General features: G+C 49.9%; 1 non-coding gene across 1 annotated transcript; it reads right to left on the reverse strand.

The window, feature by feature from the left end:
- Positions 1–8,765: 8,765 nt before the first annotated feature.
- trnal-uaa (transfer RNA leucine (anticodon UAA)) lies at positions 8,766–8,848 on the reverse strand. The gene has a single exon. It is a non-coding gene; the product is annotated as a tRNA-Leu (tRNA).
- Between the last annotated feature and the right edge of the window lie 12,902 nt (positions 8,849–21,750).

The raw sequence follows: 21,750 nt of genomic DNA on the forward strand, positions 1-21,750 counted from the left end.
TGGACCTTGGAATGTGCCAGTCTGCAACATTCGGTGGTGGACAACTCTTTGCGCTGGAAGACCAGCAAGTTTCAGGCAGACCAAAGGGCGTCTTTCACCGAATTGATAGTCCTCCAGCAGCAGTTGATTTTTGTCTCCGTCTGCGTCCCTGGGAACAGCCCGGAGAGCACAGACTCCTGTGCTACAGAGCTGCTTGGGATGAACCTTGACAAAAACCAGTGCATCTCCTTCCACACCTGCTTTGCAAAGGCACATTCCAGGAGGAGGTGGGCGACCGTCTCTTCCCAACACAGCCAACGCGGGGGCACTGTGCGGAGGGGGCGAGACTTCGGGTGTGCATGAAGGATCTGACGGGGAGGGCCCTTCTCACCACCAGCCAAGCTACGTCTTGGTGCTTGTTTGAATGTTCTGGTGAGCCGCAAACTTTTTTTTTTATTTCCAAAATATACTTTATTCATAAAAATATGTAAAAATTACATTGCCAATCAGTTTCCAAACAGCACCAAAAAATACAAACATTGCAAGGGAGATCAGTTTCCTTCAATACTGTCATGAGTTTCTTCCCAACCCTTCCGTTTCACAATTGTCATGTCAATTGCAGTTTTACATTTACAGCAATTGAGAATATTAACGATACAGTTCGAGGGGTTTCCCATGGATCCAGCCCCTCAGTCCAGCTTGGTGGGGGAACCTTACACTGTGGTCTTTCCCCATTGAGCCTTTGCTGCGGCTGCCCCAAGCTTTAGTGCGTCCCTCAGCACGTAGTCCTGGACCTTGGAATGTGCCAGTCTGCAACATTCGGTGGTGGACAACTCTGCGCTGGAAGACCAGCAAGTTTCGGGCAGACCAAAGGGCGTCTTTCACCGAATTGATAGTCCTCCAGCAGCAGTTGATGTTTGTCTCGGTGTGCATCCCTGGGAACAGCCCGTAGAGCACAGACTCCTGTGTTACAGAGCTGCTTGGGATGAACCTTGACAAAAACCACTGCATCTCTTTCCACACCTGCTTTGCAAAGGCACATTCCAGGAGGAGGTGGGCGACCGTCTCTTCCCCAACACAGCCAATGCGGGGGCACTGTGCGGAGGGGGCGAGACTTCGGGTGTGCATGAAGGATCTGACGGGGAGGGCCCTTCTCACCGCCAGCCAAGCTACGTCTTGGTGCTTGTTTGAAAGTTCTGGTGATGAGGCATTCTGCCAAATGACTTTGACGGTCTGCTCGGGGAACCATCCGACAGGATCCACCGTTTCCTTTTCCCGTAGGGCCTTGAGGACATTCCGTGCAGACCACTGCCTGATGGACCGGTGGTCAAAGGTGTTTTCCCGCAGAAACTGCTCCACGAAGGATAGGTGGTACGGCACCGCCCAACTGCATGGAGCGTTCCGCGGCAATGTGACCAGGCCCATCCTTCGCAACACCGGGGACAGATGGAACCTCAGCACATAGTGACACTTGGAGTTTGCGTACTGGGGATCTACACATAGCTTGATGCAGCTGCACACGAAGGTGGTCATCAGGATGAGGGCCACGTTGGGTACATTTTTCCCGCCCTTGCCCAGAGATTTGAACATCGTGTCCCTCCGGACCCGGTCCATTTTAGATCCCCAGACGAAGCGGAAAATGGCTCGGGTGACAGCCACGGCGCAGGAGTGGGGTGTGGGCCAGATTGCGCCATGTAGAGCAACAACATGAGCGCCTCGCACCCGATGACCAGGTTCTTACCCACAATGGAGAGAGATCGCTGCCCCCACATGCCCAACTTTTGTCGTACCTTGGCTACTCGCTCCTCCCATGTTTTGGTGCACGCCCCGGCCCTTCCGAACCATATCCCCAGCACCTTCAGGTAGTCTGACCTGACGGTGAAGGGGACAAAGGATCGGTCAGCCCAGTTGCCAAAGAACATGGCCTCGCTCTTGCCGTGGTTAACTTTGGCTCCCGAGGCCAGTTCGAACTGGTCGTAGATGCTCATCAGTCTGCGCACGGACAGCGGATTCGAGCAGAAAACGGCGACGTCATCCATGTTCAGGGAGGTTTTAACCTGAGTGCCTCCGCTGCCTGGGATTGTCACCCCTCTGATGCTCGCATTCTTCCTAATAGACTCAGCAAAGGGTTCAATACTGCAAACAAACAAGACAGGGGAGAGAGGACAGCCCTGTCTGACTCCAGATTGGATCGGGAAACTTTCTGATTCCCACCCATTGATTGAGACTGCACTACTGATGTTTGTGTAGACTAGTTTGATCCAATTGCAGATTCCCTCCCCAAACCCCATTTTGGAATGCACATCCATCATGTAAGTGTGCGATGTCCTGTCAAAAGCCTTCTCCTGGTCCAGGCTGATGAGGCAGGTGTCCACCCTCCTGTCCCGTACATAGGTGATCATATCCCTGAGTAGCGCAAAGCTATCAGAGATTGTCCTGCCTGGTATAGTATAGGTCTGATCAGGGTGAATCACCAACTCCAGAGCAGACTTGAATCGACTGGCTATGTCTTTTGACAGAATCTTGTAGTCAGCATTAAGCAGAAATTGGGCCACCAATTTCTGATTTCTGTCCTCTCCCCCTTCTGCTTGTCAATGAGGGTGATGATGCCTTTCCTCATGGATTCTGACATGCTGCCAGCCTGGAGCATACTCTTGTTTACTGGCAGACATGTTGATTCTTTCCTCAAATCAGTGCACAATAAAAGAGACTGATTCTGTCAGGCTCCTTTTTATACAGGCCACCTGGACCTGGCTGAGAAAGGCAGAGTGAGAGCAGGGAGGGGAAGAGACAAGAGTGAAGATTAAACAGAGAGCTCGATGGAGGAGACACCCAGAGTGACAGAGAGAGAGAGAATGGCCCCTCATCTTTCAGCTCCGCCTCCAGTTTCCCCCGGGCTGCCAATTTCAAACCCTTTATTAACAGCAGAACCGAAACCCAGCTCTCCACACAAACCCTTCCAGACTCGGCCTTCATAGTCAAGGCTTTCCAGAAAGCCGGAGCTTTTAAATATGGTCCCGATGCAATTAACACTCAGTAATATTCCCACCAAAACATAGTCCATTCTATACTAAGAAACCTCCTCAGTAACATCACCATTTCCACACACATCAACTTCCAGCAGTTTACAGCACCTTACTGCAGCTGCTTGGGGAATCTCCTGTGTTAAGATTGGAGTTGGAAAGCGGCCTTTACCCGGCAGTGTTATTGTCTCACACTGAATCTGCCAGACATCCTGTTCTCTTTATTGTGAGAGAGACAGCACGGATTTACGAAATGTTCATTTGAAATGATCTCTATTGAGAACGAGCCAGGCCGTGGGACAGGTATTCCAGTGCAAAGAGCTGTCCATGACCGAGTGTTGCGGACTGGCACATTGCAACGTCCAAGACTATGTGCTGTGGGACGGCATTAAAGCTTGGGGAAGCCACCATGGAGACTCAATGGGGAAAGGCTGCAGTCGAAGGCCCTAGTAGGCCACAGTACAGTGAGGGGCTGGAACCCGTGTAAAACCCCTCGGGCTGTTTGCACCAGAGAATGTTTGATGTGTAATGTAAATACTGTAAATATAACCTGTGCAGGCAGGGATAGTGAGATACATCATGTACATTATTGAAGGAAACTGATCTGTATTGTACCTTATGTAATATTAAATTTGAACTGCTTTGCAATGTAATTGCACAAATTATATGAATAAAATACATATTGTGCAAAAGAAAGCAGCTTTCCTGTCAACACACACCTTGTCTCAGGGCACAACCTTCCTGTGATCTTGTCATACCCAACTTCGCTCTGTATCTTCTGACACACACACTTTACAGTCTGTCATTTCCAAAAACAAGCATTCTAAAATCAAAAGACCTTTTGTTTATTTCTCCTTTCTTTTCATTTCTCCTCTATTCTTCTCAATCACTCCCTTCAACAGTCCTATTCAGATCAAGGTGGAATGTGAATCGTGTCACAACTCACCTGACACTATTATTACCCTTCTTTTCTCTTGTCTCATTCAATGGGAAAGTTTTATTCACCAGTCTGTTGCTGTTTTACACTCTTGCCATACCATCTGGTATTGCATCCATCTGAATTCTGTGCTTTCATGGCCTTATATTTCTTTTCCACTTCTGGGTGATTTGTTTTCTTCAGTTTCATTCAACCAGGCTGGACCACAGGGAAGTTTAGAACCTTTGCCTTGGACGGGTCCACGTTGATCCATTGCATTCAGAATCACCTCCTTGAAATAACTCCATAGTACAACTACAGTAACCACACAGCATCTGCTTCAAACACTCCTCCACATTTTATCTGTTCTGACCGTCAACACCTCCAGCTCTTTTGTTTAAGTGGAACCCATCAGGTGTGTATAGGCTCCTTCTATTCTGAAAGCTGTAGCACTGGTTCAGGGAATTCAGCCCTGTTTCTCTACTCGAAAGGATCAGCCATGCTTGATCTGCCTCGTATTTTGCTTTTATTGCAACGTTACAAGACCTCCAATCCTCTGGCACCACACCTGTATCCAGTGAGGGATTGGAAAATGATGGTCAGACCTTCCACTATTTCTTCCCTGGCTTCTTTCAACAGCCTGGGGTACATTTCATCTGGTCCTGGTGATTTTTCCACATTCAAGGATGCTCATCCCATTTATACTTCCTCTCTCCTTAAGTTATCACGTCCAATACTTCACACTCCTCCTCCTTCATAACAATATCTGCATCACCCTCTCATTCGGGAAAACAGTAAAGTATTCATTCAGGATATTGGCAACATCTTCCACCCCGATACAAAGGTTACATTTTTGATCTTTTATGTGCCCTGCTGTTTGCTTAGTTGCCTCTAACTCTCATGTTTTGTTGCAACATCTTTGGGTCCATTGTTCCTTTGTTTGTTCATGTTCTTTCCTGCTTTCTCTTTGCTTTTCACCGCTGCTCCCAAACGCCTCCAGTGCAGTCAAAACACAAGGTGTCATTCGTAGAATTCGAACCCACGCCTCCAATGGAGACTGCGACTTGAACGCAGCGCCTTAGACCGCTCGGCCATCCTGACTACCTGCGACATGCTATCAATGCTAAGGAAATTATTCATTCTTTGTGAAAGTATTTGTGAGATTGTGGAAATGTCTGGAGGAGGAAAGACCAGCGGGAAAGCTCGAGCCAAGGCCAAGTCTCGCTCCTCCCGGGCTGGACTGCAGTTCCCGGTGGGCCGTGTTCACAGGCTCCTGAGAAAGGGTAACTATGCTGAGCGTGTGGGTGCTGGAGCCCCGGCCTATCTGGCTGCTGTGCTCGAGTATCTGACCGCTGAAATCCTCGAGCTGGCCGGGAACGCAGCCCGGGACAACAAGAAGACCCGCAACAACCTCAGACACCTGCAGCTGGCCGTCCGCAACGACGAGGAGCTCAGCAAGCTGCTGGGAGGAGTGACTATCGCTCAGGGCAGGGTGCTGCCTAATATCCAGGCCGTGCTGCTGCCCAAGAAAACCAGCGCTCAGAGCTCCCAGAAAGAGTAAAGCGGCCAAAATGTCATCAAATAAACCAAAGGCTCTTTTCAGAGCCACCCACAGTCTCTGTGAAAGGACTGGTTACTGTCAGGAGGGAGTCAGTGATGGAGTTATTGGAACAGTGGATTGACCTGTTTCACATCTGTCCAGGTGTGTTTTCAGTTCCCTCTCTGGATTTCGCTCTGTTTCTCTGCTCACACATCTCCCCCTCTAGTTAAGTGAAGAAGTGAACTACAGGGTGTCAGAATCAACAATTTAATAAATCCCGCTGCCTTCGATTTGATAAATCCCGAGATTATCCCGGTACATTAACGGGAACTGGTTCGGAGCTGATGAATTAATTTAATAATGGAAGTGTCCGGGTTAATTCTCTGTTTTTCATTTGGACAGTTTGAATTGTGTTTTTTTTTCTCTCTCCGGTGATCTGAGCGCCGCTTCTCAATGAGAATCTGCTCCCGGAACAGAGTAAATGCAGGAAGGAAGAGGCCATTCTCGGGCTGTGTGTTTCTCTCCTAACCTGATCAGTTTAGACCGCACTGTTCCCAGAGGACGGAATCAGTGAGAGTTGTGCACACACAGGAGCTGAGTCCATTGCAGCGCTTTCAGGTGTGCCTTCCCCCCGGCCCTCCCTATTCTGCGGACACAGAGCTGTCTGTTTCCCCCGGCGGCGGGATAGAGTCGGGGATTCTCTCCCCGCAGTGTCAGGGTCTGCAGCCCCGGGGAACTGGCGGTTTCAGTCAGAGTGACCGAGCTGCCTTACATATCCTGTGTACTGATCTCCAATGGATTCAAATATTAGTGAACTCATTGGGTAATGTTTGTAAATAACCCTCATGTGAACGGACCCGGCTCCATTAATGCCTTCCAAATAAAACTGGGATCCATTTCTTTTCCCCAAATGCCAGCTAACGGATCCCAGGAGCGGGGTTGAGATTGTGCTGAGCAGCAATGAGTCTCCGGTAATGCTGCTTTCTAAATTCCAGATCAGCTCTCAGTCCGACAGGCCTTTCGGGAAAGTGATGTGACAAAACAGAAACCATGTGGCCGCCCCTCCAATCTAATGGGTTTGATGATGAACAGAGATGGCAGCTCTTTCCTTTGCTGATTTGGTGTCTCTGAAAAGAGCCCTTGTTACACTTGTTACTGAAGCTGGGTTTTAGGTGCGTTCCCCGCGGATGCGGCGGGCCAGCTGGATGTCTTTGGCCATGATGGACCGGGATCATTCTGGTGAATCTGCAAATTTTCCGGCAGAAGCATCAGTCGCTGTTTGAACTGTTTAAAGTCAGGGATGTATTAGCAGCCAGAAAGTGAAGGGCAGTTCATTGCTCCCTGCAGCATTATCCGCCTCTTTCAGGAGAAAAGATCAGAAACCGCTCGTTTCTGTCAGTCCCCGAGAAGCCTGTGAGAAGCGGTTAGTCGCTAATTTGTTCCTTTTACAGAGTGGAAGCTGATATTTGTCCCGTTTTAAATTGCTGAACCGGACCATCCTCCCGCCGCTTACAGTTAACAGATTGACAAATGAAAACGATTCCCAAAATCGCGTCAGGATTTTGTGACGGTAAATACAGTAAAACAGAACAGAAAATGAGAGGTTTTAAAATTGTTGCCTGAAAATTGAAATTTTCCATCACTTCAATTCCTTCCTGCTCTGGAATTGCCAGGCTTTTTCCAATTGGAAAATCTAAGCCAATGAGAACTTCTATTTACTTATATGTGATTCTCCTATTGGTTAAGAATTGGATTGAGAAGCGGGTGACCAATCAGAGACAGAGTCAAACTGCGGGGATTCCAGGCCCCCAGTAACTGAGCTGAAACTGTTCAGATTGACAAACCCTGTCAGTAGCTTCACACATTGGACACTTCACACTGAGTCATTCAAGGGCTGGTGTGAGAAAAGCTTCAGATCCTGTCATTACTCTCTGAATCATTATTCATCTCGAACCAAACAATTAATAAATTTGAAGCAGTGAAGAGACTTTTCACTCTCACTGCAGAATGTGTCATCTGGGGAAATAAGGAACTATTATTTTGGGAGATTCCAGGTACGTTCCTCCCTGAACAAATCCATTCCTAACATTCCCGATCACAGCCTATCCCAGCTCCTGTTTTCACCCGACTCCAGCTGAATTGGAGAATCTCATGTGTTGGGGTTTGAGTTGTGAGGTGGGGTTTCTCCGCCAGTGTTACTGTCTTACAAACTCTCCCCCTGAATTTGTGAACTGAGACTGCACCGAACACATCCCCAGTTAGAGTGAGGGCCGGACATCCCTCTGTTTTATGACAGAGAGTGGGGAAAGGGCTGGGTGGAGGGGAGTCACCAGGGATCCTGGATTTACTCCAAATCATTTCCATGTGGAATCTGCAGGCGGGGCCTGGACAGGGATCATTTGATCAGGGGATCAGCTCTTTCCTGAGAGATGCGGGTGGCTCTGAGAAGAGCCTTTGTGTTCAGATGTTTACAAGTTTCCCGCGCTTTCACTTCTTTCCAGACCCTGCTTTCTGAGACTTCGGTGCTTTCGGCTTGACCTTGCTCTTCCATGTCTGCACTTTCTTCAGCGCCTTTCCGCCCGCCGCACTCTTGCCTTTTTTGACCTTCTTCGCAGGAGACTTTTTCTGAAGCGCTACTTTCTTCACCGCCTTATTTGGCGTTGCCGCCGCCTTGCTGCTCGTTTTCTTGGCTGTTACTTTCTTTGTTGTCACTTTCTTGTCTGCTGGTTTCTTCACTAAAGATTTCTTGTCTGCTGGTTTCTTCACTGAAGATTTCTTGTCTGCTGGTTTCTTCACTAAAGATTTCTTGGCTGCTGGTTTCTTCACCTTCTTTCCCACTTTTTCCTGGGTTTTCCTTCTTGCTGATTTTGAAGGAGCGGGAGGCGCCCTGTCCCTTGTTCTGCACCAGGGAGCCTTTGTTCAAATTCCTCTTGATACTTTGCTTGATCTGGGTCTTGAGCTTCTCCTGAGCGGTGGCAGACCTGCAAGGAATCAACTACCAGCTAGCGTATAAAGCGAGACCAAGGCTCAGGGCCTTCAGTTACCTGGAGGGGAGTCGGAGAGGCAGCGAATTCTGTGAGGAACCACAATCCAGGAAGGATGAGAAGGTCATTGTCAGGGTACAGAGGAGATTAAGTTAAAGATTTACCAGTTTATAAGCAAGCGCAGAGCCAAGGAACGGTGCTGGGGCAGATCAAATAATAGGAAGCTGTGATCAGTTGGAAGGCAAGAGTGATTAAATGACAGAAGAGATGATGGTGCAAGGCAAAAGTCAGGGAAATAAAAAGTAACATTTTATAAGAACAGATACCAGGAGTGGGGTTTGAACCCACATAGACGTATGTCTATTGGATCTTAAGTCCAACGCCTTAACCACTCGGCCATCCTGGTACGTTAGCCCACCACTGAAAATGAAATTTAATGTGATCCGGGTGCCATCTGGCCTTTTCCAATATAAAGTTATGACTCCTCTCCCATGCTAAATTGGACCCTTCATTATTTATGAACCTCAATCGGATCACCCCTCATTCTAGGTTTCTCTAAGGTGTAGGGTCCCAACTCTTTTAGTCTAACTTGATAACCAAGATGTCTTATACTGGGAATTCGTCGAATGTCTCTCCTCTGTACCCTTTCCAAAGCCTCAATATCACCCATCATGTGAGGAGACCAAGACTGGATACAATATTCCAAGTGAGTCCTGACCAAGGTTTCATAAAAGGACAAATTCGGGACATCTCAGATACTGAAGGAGTCCGTGTCCAGAAGCAGCAAGACCTGGACAACATTCAGACTTGGGCTGCTAAGTGGCAAGTAACATTCACACCACATAAGTACCAGGCAATGACCATCTCCAACAAGAGAGAATGTAACCATCTCCCTTTGACGATCAACAGCATTACCATCGCTGAATCCCCCCACCATCAACATCCTGGGGGTTACCATTGACAAAAGCTTAACTGGACCATTCATATACATACTCTGGCTACAAGAGTAAATCAGATAGTGGGAATTCTGTGATGAGCAACTCAGCTCAAGGCACGTGGTGAAATGCTCATTAGGAGAGCTGGAGAAATGGACTGGTCAGGTGGGCAGAAAAGTGGCAAATCGAACTCAACTTGGAGAAGTGTGAGGTGATGCCTTTGGTGAGGTCAAACACAGCAAAGGAATACACAATTAATGGGTGAATGCTGAGAGGTGCAGAGGAAGTGAGGGACCTTGAAGTGAATGTCCACAAATCCCTGAAAGTAGCAGGACAGGTTGATAAGTTGGTTGAGAAGGCTTATGGAATCCTTTCCTTTATTAGCTGATGTATAGAATATCAGAGCAGGGAGGTTATGCTGGAACTGTATCAATCATTAGTTAGGCCACAACTTGAGTTCTGTGTGCAGTTCTGGTCACCTCATTCCAGAAAGGATGTAATTGCACTAGAGAGGTTACAGAGGAGATTTACGAGGATGTTGCCAGCTCTGGAAAAATGCAGCGATGAGGAAAGATTGGATCAGCTGGGGTTGAATAGAGGAGGCTGAGGGGAGATTTGATTGAAATGTACAAAATTGTGAGGGGTCTGGATAGAATGGATGGGAAGGGTCTATTTACCTTAGTAGGGAGGTCAGTGACTAGGGGGCATAGATTTAAATTGATGTGTTGAACAATTAGAGGGGAGATGAGGAAAGGTTTTTCAACCAGAGGGCTGTGGGAGTCTGGAACTCACTGCCTGTAAGGGTAGCTGAGGCAGAAACCCTCAACTCATTTAAAAGGAGTCTGGATGTGCACCTCAAGTACCTGAACATGCAGGGCTACGGTCCAAATGCTGGGCAATGGGATTCAGCTGGGTGGCTCGTTTTTTGGCCTGCCTGTGCTGTAAACTTTCTATGTTCTATAATTCTATGCAGACACAATGGGCCGAATGGCCTCCTTCTGCACTGCAATAATGTTGTGATTTTGGACTCTCCAAAACTTGTCAACCATCTACAGGCACAAACCAGGATGAGTGCAGCACCAACAATACTCTAGAAACCCGACACTGTCCAGGACAAAGCAGCCGCCTTGATTGTCACCCCATTCACCACCTTAAACATTCACTCCCTTCATCACTGACACACAGTGGCAGTAGTGTGTACCATCTACCAGATGCACTGCTGCAACTCACCAAGGCTCCGCAGACAGCACCTTCCAAACCGAAGACCTCCACCACCTTGAAGGACAAGGGCTGCAGATGCATGGAAACACCACCATGTGCAAGCTCCCCTCCAAGTCACACACCATCTGATCTGCAAATATATCGCTGTTCATGCACTGATGCTGGGTCAAAATTCTGGATCTCCCTTCCTAACAGCACTGTGGGTGTACCTACACCACATGGAGTGCAGCAATTCAAGAAGGGAGCTCACCGCCACCTTGTCAAGGACAATTAGGGATGGGTAACAAATTCTGGCCTTGCCAGTGTCGCTCACATCCCATGAAAGAATATGCCTCATTTTATACTCAATTGTCCTCTGAATGCAGCCCAACCCTCTATTTGCTCCAACTATCACTTCACAGCATTGCTGCTGTAACTTTAGAGATCTGTGCACTAGAACATCCAGATCTCTGCTCAAAATTATTTTCTTTCTCCATCTGCTTTAATGTTTTTCCCTGAAGGGTGTATGAATGTTGAGCATTCGCCCTGTCCACATGAATAACACTGCATTTACCCAAATTAAACATCATTTACCAGTCATGAACCCAATCTCCCAACACATTAAGATCAGCCTGAAACAGTCGAGTATCGTCTACAGTCTAAACACTCGCACAGATCTTCAAATCATCTGTCAATTTACAGATGGTGCGCCCTGCACCTACATCCAGATCATTAATAAAAATAGTAAAGAGCAACAGTCCCAACACCGATCCCTGTGGGACACCACTGGTAACTGGTCTCCAAACAGATCCAGATCCATCTGTAACTACTTTCTGCCTACGTCTGCCGGTCAGTTCCCAATCCAGATCAATATATTACCACTGATACCAGGGCCTTTAATCTTATCGAGAAGCCTCTTGTGTGGAACCTTATCAAAATCTTTTGGCTGAGATCTGCTAATTGAACACAGGCCGGGGATGAGGCCTAGGCCTGTCCTGCTTTGTGTGTGGGTCTCAGGACCACACAAGGTGAGATCAGCTCACTGAGCACAGGCCCATCCTGCTCTATATGGTGCTCAGTACCTCACCAAATGAGAATAACTAACACACCACAGGCCATGGAGCCTCGGCCCATCCTTCCCTGATTGCGGTTCAGTGCCAACCAGGTCAGATCAGCGAATTCAGCACAGGCCGGAGATGGAAGCTGGATCTTTCCTGCTCTGGGGACTCCGTACCATACCAGGTGCGATGAAGTAAAATACCACAGGCCGGGGATGGAGCCTGTGATTTCCCTGTTCTGTGTGGGGCTCTGTACAACAACGTGTGAGAAGAACTATCATCCCTCAGGCTGAGGAAGGAGCCTGGGCCCAGTCTGTTCTGTGTGGCTCCTACCACACTGAGTGGGATAAGTTAACACAACACAGGCCATGACTACAACCAGGCCCTTTCCTGCTCCGTGTGGCTCAGTATCACACCAGGTGGCATCAGCTAACACAGCACAGGCTGGGGCTGCGGCTGGAGCCTGGGCTCGCCCTGCTCTGTGGGCTCAGTAACAACCCGTGAGATGAACTTTTTTCAAAAGACTTCAGTGTATTTATCTCTGTCCAACACTCTGAGGCAGCTTTCTGTGTTTATAAAGAGTGTAATTTATTGACTGGTCTCTTGGATCAAACAGGGTAACAGACAGAGGTGTATGTGCAGAGGGTTTGGGGGTGAGCTCTGATTCCTAACCCTTTCTGGATTGTGAGGAATAAAGAATGAATGAGAGAGAGGGAATGTGGGAGAAGGGATGATGGAAGAATTTGTCCGTGAACCTGATTAAAAGTGGCTCAAACGCAAGATAATATTAAGATATCAAGAGCAGAACATTAACATAATCTGAGTTCCGCGATCTGGTCGGGTCCCATTCCCCTGAAGTGAGGAATGAACGGGTGGGGAAATTCCGCCTGGAGCTATATTTGTCTCCAATGAAGATGAGTTCACAGTGAGGCTGGAATAGCTCAGTTGGGAGAACACTAGATTGAAGAACCAGGATACAATCCCTGGTTTCATCAGTTTTAATTTGGTGTCTCCTTCATTTTAAGTAGAGAGAATCAGAGGGGAGATTTTCCACTCTTGACCCCATGGGCTGAATTTTAAACTAACGGTGCGGCTCTCGGCAGAGGCACCGGAAGTGGGTGTCGTCACCACACGAGTGAAATGTGGCCGACCGACCCCGATCACGGAGCAGCCGACCAATTAATGAAGGGGAGGCGTGGGGCCCATGTAAACAAGGACCAGAGGTAGTGAACGAGGCACCGATGGCACCGACATCTGACACAACGGCAGGTGCTGGCACCATATTGAAAGGGCTGCCAGACCTGCATTCACTGCTGCCTGGTTTAAAGGAGTGTCTTCCTGAGAGCCCTCTGCTGCCCCAGGTCCCGTTCTGCTTCCTCTGCTGCCCCAGGACCCATTCTGCTGCCTCTGCTGTCCCAGAACCCGTTCTGCTGCCTCTGCTGTCCCAGAACCCGTTCTGCTGCCTCTGCTGCCCCAGGTCCCGTTCTGCTGTCCCAGGACCCGTTCTGCTGCCCCAAGACCCGTTCTGCTGCCTCTGATGCCCCAGGACCCGTTCTGCTGCCTCTGCTGCTCCAGGACCCGTTCTGCTGCATCTGCTGCCCTAGGATCCGTTCTGCTGCCCCAAGACCCGTTCTGCTGCCTCTGATGCCCCAGGACCCGTTCTGCTGCCCCAGGACCCGTTCTGCTCCCTCTGCTGCTCCAGGACCCATTCTGCTGCCCCAGGACCCGTTCTGCTGCCTCTGATGCCCCAGGACCCGTTCTGCCGCCCCAGGACCCGTTCTGCTGCCTCTGCTGCTCCAGGACCCGTTCTGCTGCCCCAGGACCCGTTCTGCTGCCTCTGCTGCCCCAGGACCCGTTCTGCTGCATCTGCTGCCCTAGGATCCGTTCTGCTGCCCCAAGACCCGTTCTGCTGCCTCTGATGCCCCAGGACCCGTTCTGCTGCCCCAGGACCCGTTCTGCTGCCTCTGCTGCTCCAGGACCCATTCTGCTGCCCCAGGACCCGTTCTGCTGCCTCTGATGCCCCAGGACCCGTTCTGCCGCCCCAGGACCCGTTCTCCTGCCTCTGCTGCTCCAGGACCCGTTCTGCTGCCCCAGGACCCGTTCTGCTGCCTCTGCTGCCCCAGGACCCGTTCTGCTGCCTCTGATGCCGCAGGACCCGTTCTGCTGCCCCAGGACCCGTTCTGCTGCCTCTGCTGCTCCAGGACCCGTTCTGCTGCCCCAGGACCCGTTCTGCTGCCTCTGCTGCCCCAGGACCCGTTCTGCTGCCTCTGCTGCTCCAGGACTCATTCTGCTGCATCTGCTGCCCCAGAACCTGTTCTGCTGCCTCCGCTGCCCCAGGACCTGTTCTGCTGCATCTGCTGCCCCAGGACCTGTTCTGCTGCCTCTGCTGCCCCAGGACCCGTTCTGCTGCATCTGCTGCCCCAAGACCAGTTCTGCTGCATCTGCTGCCCCAGGACCTGTTCTGCTGCCTCTGCTGCCCCAGACCAGTTCTGCTGCATCTGCTGCCCCAGGACCTGTTCAGCTGCCTCCGTTGCCCCAGGACCTGTTCTGCTGCCTCTGCTGCCCCAGGACCTGTTCTGCTGCCTCTGCTGCCCCAGGACCTGTTCTGCTGCATCTGCTGCCCCAGGACCTGTTCTGCTGCATCTGCTGCCCCAGGACCTGTTCTGCTGCCTCCGTTGCCCCAGGACCTGTTCTGCTGCCTCTGCTGCCCCAGGACCCGTTCTGCTGCCTCAGTTGCCCCAGGACCTGTTCTGCTGCCTCTGCTGCCCCAGGACCAGTTCTGCTGCATCTGCTGCCCCAGGACCTGTTCTGCTGCCTCTGCTGCCCCAGGACCTGTTCTGATGCATCTGTTGCCCCAGGACCTGTTCTGCTGCCTCCGTTGCCCCAGGACCTGTTCTGCTGCCTCTGCTGCCCCAGGACCTGTTCTGCTGCCTCTGCTGCCCAGGACCCGTTCTGCTGTGACTGATGCCCCAGGACCCGTTCTGCTGTCACTGATGCCCCAGGACCCGTTCTGCTGTCTCTGCTGCCTGATAGGTAAGGGGCTGAATGCGAGCCTGCAGTGACCATGGTCCAATGGTTTGGCGATGCCTTCCTGCAGGTTTGCCTCCAGGTGACAACAGATAGGTGGAAGATCCTCTTCCCCAGGGATGGGAGGTGGTCACCTGTCCACCTGACCAAGCAAAGCTGCTTTGAGATAGTAGGTGAAATCAGCAGCCGTGGGGTCACCCCCAAGACATGGATCCAGTGCACGAAGTGGGTCAATGACCGGATCCGGGCTGCTCAGGCGCAAACTCAAAACACTTTGGACTCTTTGGACATTGCGCATGGCAGAGTGAGAGGGAGTGTTTGGTGGAAAGGGAGTGACCACCCAGTCATGTGTATTGGGGAAGGGCAGCAGGACATGCTGCCTGAGGCTTGGCTGCATCTCGGTGGGAGGTGCACGTCAGTCATTGTATAAACTCACACAGTCCCTCGAGAGGGGCCACATGCAGGAGGAATATGTGTGTCCACATCATGGACTGCTGGACTATCACCATCAGAGATATTGGGCTTGTCCCCGCTGGGAGAATAACTTTGTTGATCATAGTGGCTGCAGGAGAAGTCAGGTCACAATCGGAAAGAGCATGTCAAGACTGGCAGTGGATGCCTTATCTCCATGTCCTCATCCCGATGGAGGAGGAGGCCATGGAACAGGCCGGGCAGCAAAGCAGCTGCTCCATAGCTGATGGAGAGACAGGGACACCTACCTAAGAGAGTGAGTGAACATCTCCTGGGGCACAACGGAGCATCCGCTGCAAAGGAGCCATACTGCTCATCTGTTCACCACTGCATCAATGGAGCTGCACAGTAGGGGTGGTTGGAATGTCACGATGGGCAGACCCTAACCCTTCAATGTCCCTGTTTTCACATGCATTCTAGGATGAACGACAAGAGCGAAGAGCTGGAGAGACTGTGGGACAGCCAGACACCTCTGAGGAGGAGGAGGGAGCCTCAGATGGTGCACCATCACCTCATTCCCCTGCACCCTCCACCAGCACAGAAACCCTCACTCGGTGGGTATCCACTTGCTGTTAGATTTGGGCACACAAGCTGGTGAGCACGTCACAGACAGGCCCGGGCAGCTGACGGAGGCTGTGACAGCCGAGGCCACTGGCAGTTGGAAGTCTGTGGGAGGCCAGGCCCATGCTGAGTCCCAGGCTGATGACGTGCCTCTTGTGTCACCAGCAACACGGGAAATACTGCAGCTGCAGCTAGAGGTCAGGCAACATCTGGCAGAGTTGCCAGAGGTTATGTGTACCCAAGTTCGGATGATGGAGGAGTCCATCCAGGCCTTGCATGCTGCACTGTCTCTGATGGGGGGGGGTGTCTGGCTTCCTTCCTTGAGAGATTGGTGACTCTGATGGAGAGCCAGATCCAGCCGACCAATCAGTGGCTGCCGGAGATGCGCGCAGACCTGCACTCCAACGCTTTGTCCATGAGATCCATCCAGCGGTGACAAGGTGAGAGGGGGGACGAGGCACCTGAACTCTTCACCAGGTCCACATCCCTCTCAGGTCAGCAGCGAGGTACAAGTGTGTCTTATAAGGGGGAGGAGCAGCTGGCTGCTACATCTGGGGTCTCCTCTCAGGGTGCTCCTGGTGTGGACAGTAGCTCCAAAGCCCCTCTGCCAGTGACACAAGTGATGCCAGTGCCTGCCTCCATCATCCTTGATGACAGAGGGGGGTCCCTGTACCTGTGCAGGAGGCCCTCAGTGTGCCGGGGCCCTCCAGGCCTCAGGCAGTAAGAGGACGGCCACCAATGTCATCCCAAGCCATGGGGCAGCAAGGTCAGCAGCCTGTCTCCATCTCAGCTGACAGAGCAGGGGGAGCACCACGTAGGAGCACCCGGAAAAGATTTAAGAAGAGCACCTAGATTCACTGAGGGGTTCACGGGTGAATGTACATTCCAGATGGATAGGGTTGTGTTTGGTGTCACACGGCATAAAGAAATGATGTTCTCTCACTCTGTCTCCTTCTTATTGTTGATACCCTTTGGGACTTCATTTAAACCCTTCCTCCCAAGGGGCTGGAAGTGAGGGACCAAGCCCTGAGTTTACAAAGCTTCGGCCTTGTCACTGTGCGATGTGTACCTGGACGCTGCAGAACAGAAGGAAGGAGGTGACAACAGGGCTGCTTAAAGCTAAGACTTTATTGCTGTGGTTCCAGAAGGTGGTAAGGCTCAAAGGAAACTTGAATGTATAAGGGTGTCTCATGTCTCCCTTGTGTGTATCTCATGGCCCCTTTCCTACTGTGCCTGAGGTTCTTCATCTGGCACTGCTTGGGCAGCATCCTCCTCCACATCCGCATCATCAGAGGAGACATCACACTCCACGATATCCTCACTAGTCAACACCTCACCTCTCTGTAATGCCAGATTGTGCTGTGCACAGCAAACCACCACGATATGCGAGACCTTCGCAGGGACATACTGAAGGGCTCCACTGGATCGATCTAGGCACCTGAAACTCATCTTCAGGAGACCAATGGCCTCCTTGACGGTCGCTCGGGTTGACCCGCAGCAGGTGTTGTACCTCTCCTCTGCATCCGTGCGTGGGTTCCTCACAGACGTCAGTAGTCATGTCCTCAGTGGGTAGCCCTTGTCTCCAAGGATCCATCTCTGAAAGCGGATGGGGCCGCGAAAAGGTTCTGGCACCTGGGAGTGCCTTGGTATGCAGGCGTTGTGGCTGCTTCCCGGGATTTGTGCACACACCTGTGGGATCCATTTGCAGTGGTCGCAGACCAATTGCACACTGAGCAAGTGGAAGCCCTTCCTGTTGAAGGCTGCTGGCTGGTCTGCAGGAGCCTTGATGGTCACATGGGTGCAGTCAATGACACCCTACACCTGGTGGAATCCAGCGATGGCCCCGAATCCTATCGCTCTCTCAGCTTGACTGTTTGGATCAATGTGCACATAGTCACCGGCCCTCCTGAACAGGACATTGGTGACCTCCTTGATGCACTGATTCACTACAGACTGTGAGATTCCACACATATCTCCAGTGGATCCCCGCAATGATCTGGTGGTGAAGAAGTTCAGTGGCACGGTGACCTTCAGTGACACTGGCATCAGGTGCCCACCAAGTCGCATGGTGCACAGCTGCATCATGGCAGAGAGATCAGTGACGACCTCCGTGGAGAGGTGCAGTCTGCGGAGAGACTGTCACTCGGACATCTGCAGGTAGTTGAATCTCGGCTGAGGTGTTCCTCTGCCTCCTTCTCCAGCCTCCTGTTCGAGGCTGGCCTTCCTGTGGGCCCCCAAGCTGCTGTGGTGCCCCTGCTGGTGCCTGCGCCTCCCTCCCTTCCTCTCTACTCCTCCTCCTCCTCCTCAATGGGAGCCTCGAATCCAATGAGAGCCTCGAATGAGGCCCATGACAGGTTGCCCCTCCCTGAGTGCAAGGCCTTCACAGGAAACAACACCCAGCCACATTTACCTCACTTGTCACCCTCAATGAAGTGGCACTGCCCCAATGGCACCCTGGTGTTGTTCCCTCTGCAGAGCTGGCACATTGGCCCCCACTCCTGACAGTGTTTCCCGATGCCCTTTCCCCCTCCACCCTTGCTGCCAAGTTTTGCTGCCTCACCCGATAGCTTCCCAGTGAAGACAACACTCAGCTCCCACCTCCCAGTCACCTCCTTTAACCAGGCGAGGCTCTGAAGCCCCGTGGTTCCCGTGTGCTATTAGTTCAATTGGATCCAGTGAATAAAATTGCTGACAATTGGACTCATAAATACTTTAAATGCCTTCTTGCCGAGTGGATGTGCGAAGTCTGCCCTCCATGTCAGCCGCCGACAGAAAAATCCGGTCCAACGTCTTCCATCCCTATTTTATACACCCCCCTCCCCCTCCCCGGCCTCCATTCCCGTCTCCAACGGTCCCTTAAAATTCTGGCGCATGTCTCTAAGACTAATGGGAGTGAAACCAGATCTGCTCCTTGGACTGAACAGGGAGAGCTGCTCTCTCTGTGTTTAAAGTGAATGAATCTGCTCTTTACCTTGTCTTACTGGAACGTTCACTGTCTGGAGATGTCTGTTTGAAAATGTTTTCCTGTTATATTAATGGAGCAGAGGAGCAGATGTGAGGTACTGTTGAACAGAGAGGTTTGGAAGTGGGTGAAGGGGTGGAGTGACGGTGTGAGTGAGAGGCGCAGTGAGTTGGCCATTCTCAATAGAGTGTCAGGAATGAAGGTCAGAGGAACAGACCAGGCAGGAAACACAGAAAGAGCGAGGAGAAGCTGGTGTGAAAAACAGAGATTAAACAACAGGCTTGTTCATTTGGTTTGGGTCTGGTGTTTAGAATACCCGGAATCTGGGTTCACTTCCCTTCCAACTCAGCGAATTGTATCAACATTATGTTCATAAAACCATAGAATGATACCCAAAGAAGGAGACCATTTGGTCCATTGTGTCAGTGCTGTCTCCTGTAATCTGTACATTTTTCCTTCCAGTATTTATCCCTATCACTTTTCAAAGTTACTACTGAATCTGCTTTCAAGTCCTGATCAGACAGTGCATTCCAGATCACAACGCATCACTGTATAAAAAATCATTCCTCATTTCGCCTCTGGTCTTTTCTCAATCACCTGATAAATACATCCTCTGGTTACTGACCCTTTTGCCACTGGAAACAATTACTCCTTATTTAACTTATTGAAAACCTTCTTGAAGATGTCACATACTAGACTGCCAGTAAAACTGAAGCCCATGGAATAAAAGGGACAATGACAGCATGCATATGAAGTTTGCAGACTGATAGGAACATAGGAGCAGGAGTAGGCCATTCAGCCCATCGAGCCCACCCTGCCATTCAATATGATGATGACTGATCGTCCACTTCAATGCATTTTTCCCACACTATCTCCATCTCCCCTATGTCATTTGTATTTAGAAATCTGTCAATCTCTGCTTTAAACATACTCAATGACTGAACTTCCACAGCCCTCTGAGGTAGAGAATTCCAAAGATTCACAACCCACTGAGTAAAGAAATTTCTCCTCATCGCTGTCCTAAGTGGCTTTCCCCTTACGTTGAAATTGTGTCCCCTGGTTCTAGACTCCTCAACCGGGGGAAACATCTTAGCTTCATCTACCTGTCTATCCCTTTAAATATTTTGTAAATTTCAATGAGATCACCTCTCATTCTTCAAAACTCTAGAGAATACAGGCCCAGTTTCCCCAATCTCTCTTCATTTGACAGTCCCGCCATCCCGGGAACAAGTCTGGTGAACCTTCGTTGCAGTCCCTCGATGGCAATGATATCCTTCCTAATGTAAGGGGAACAAAACTTCACACAGTATTCCAAAGTGCAGTCCAACCAAGGTTATATACAATTGAAGCAAGACTTCACTACTCCTATACTCAAATCCTCTTGCGATAGGGGCGAACATATCATTCGTCTTCTGAATTGCTTGCTGCACCTGCATGTTAGCTTTCAGTCACTTATTGACAAGGACACCCAGGCCCCTTTGTACATTCACACTCTTACCATTTAACAAATAATCTGCACATCTGTTTCTCCTGCCAAAGTGGATAACCTCACATTTTTACACATTATATTTCATGTGCCACTTTCTTGTCCACTCACTAAGTCTGTCCAAATTCCCTTGAAGCCGCTTTGCATTTTCCTCACAACACACATTCCCACCTAGTTTTGTGTCATCTGCAAACTTTGAAATACTACATTTGGTCCCCACATCCAAATCATGTGAACAGCTGGGTCACAGTGTGGTGGTGAACAGTTGTATTTCTGTCTGGAGCAAGGTTTACAGTGGGTTCCCCATGGTTCCTCATAACATCAGTTATGTGCAGAGACTGGAAAAGCTGGGGTTGTTCTCCTTGGAGCAGAGCAAGTTCAGAACAACTTTGACAGAGTTAGAATCAAGGAATCAAATGGTTACAATACAGAAGGAGACCATTCAGTCAATCATGTCCATGACAGCTCTTTGCAAGAGCAGATCAGCGAATTCCACTCCTCTGCCCTTTCATTGTAGCCCTGCAAATTTTCTCTATTCAGGTGATTATCCAATTCCCTTTTGAAAGCCACGATTGAATCTGCCTCCAGCACACTCTCAGGCAGTGTATTCCAGATCCGAACCACTCACTCTGTCCCACACCCCTGGTACCATTGCAGAACATCTTTTCTGTTCATTTCATCCCTCATAAATAATTGAAATGAAATGTTTATTAGGAAATGCACAACATAAAAAGGAGAGAGAAATAAATGCTGAGTAAAATAGAAGTCAATGTTTGGAAGGTAAAAAGAGCAAAAGATGTAACTTTTATTCTGGATGAATGAGAGGAATATATCACACTTTGGGGATTTTGTAAGAGGATTTACTGATAAACCTGGGATTTGAAAGGAAGCTGGTTCATGGTTTACAGAACAAATTCAGCCCCTGGGGTGGAGCCAACAGCTGCACCGTCCAATAGCAGACAGGCCGGGGACACTGTCTCAGGCCTAGTGAGCTCAGTCGATGAAAGCATGAAACTCTGAATCTCAAGTTTTTGAGTTTGAGCCCACTGTGGGTGTTTTCTATTTCCTTTTTAGGCTGATTTTACAGGCGTTATCCAGCTCTGAATTCCTCGGCAGGGAGTTCAAGGAGTGTTTGAAATGAGATTCAACAGCAGTATGAAAAAGTCTCTCCTTGATTCAGGACTCTTACCTCTCTGCAGGATCTCACTGCTGAAGACTGAACTTTATCTCATTTCATTCTCAGCTCAGGGTCAGTGTGGTTCACTGGGACTTCTGGCTGTCTCCCACTTCACAATCCATCAGTGCTGAGAAATCAATGGGGAATATTACTCACATGTTGTAATGTTTTATAAATACTTGAATGTATTTCACACTGTGTCTAACAGTGTGAATCTCCCCTGGTATATCAGCTCACCAACACTTCAACAGAACATTCACATCATGTGAGCTCTGAGATCTGTTCAGATCCCTTTCCCAAGACCTGGAAAGTGGGTTTGGGCTGGATCACTCTTTTTCAGCTGGCACAGACACGATTGCTAAATGGTCTCATTCTGTGCCATAAATTTTCTCCATTTTCTATGTTCTATGAAGTGAGGTGTGATTGGGAGG

The sequence above is a fragment of the Heterodontus francisci genome, unplaced genomic scaffold, assembly GCF_036365525.1.
Source record: "Heterodontus francisci isolate sHetFra1 unplaced genomic scaffold, sHetFra1.hap1 HAP1_SCAFFOLD_59, whole genome shotgun sequence".
Classification (NCBI taxonomy): domain Eukaryota; kingdom Metazoa; phylum Chordata; class Chondrichthyes; order Heterodontiformes; family Heterodontidae; genus Heterodontus; species Heterodontus francisci.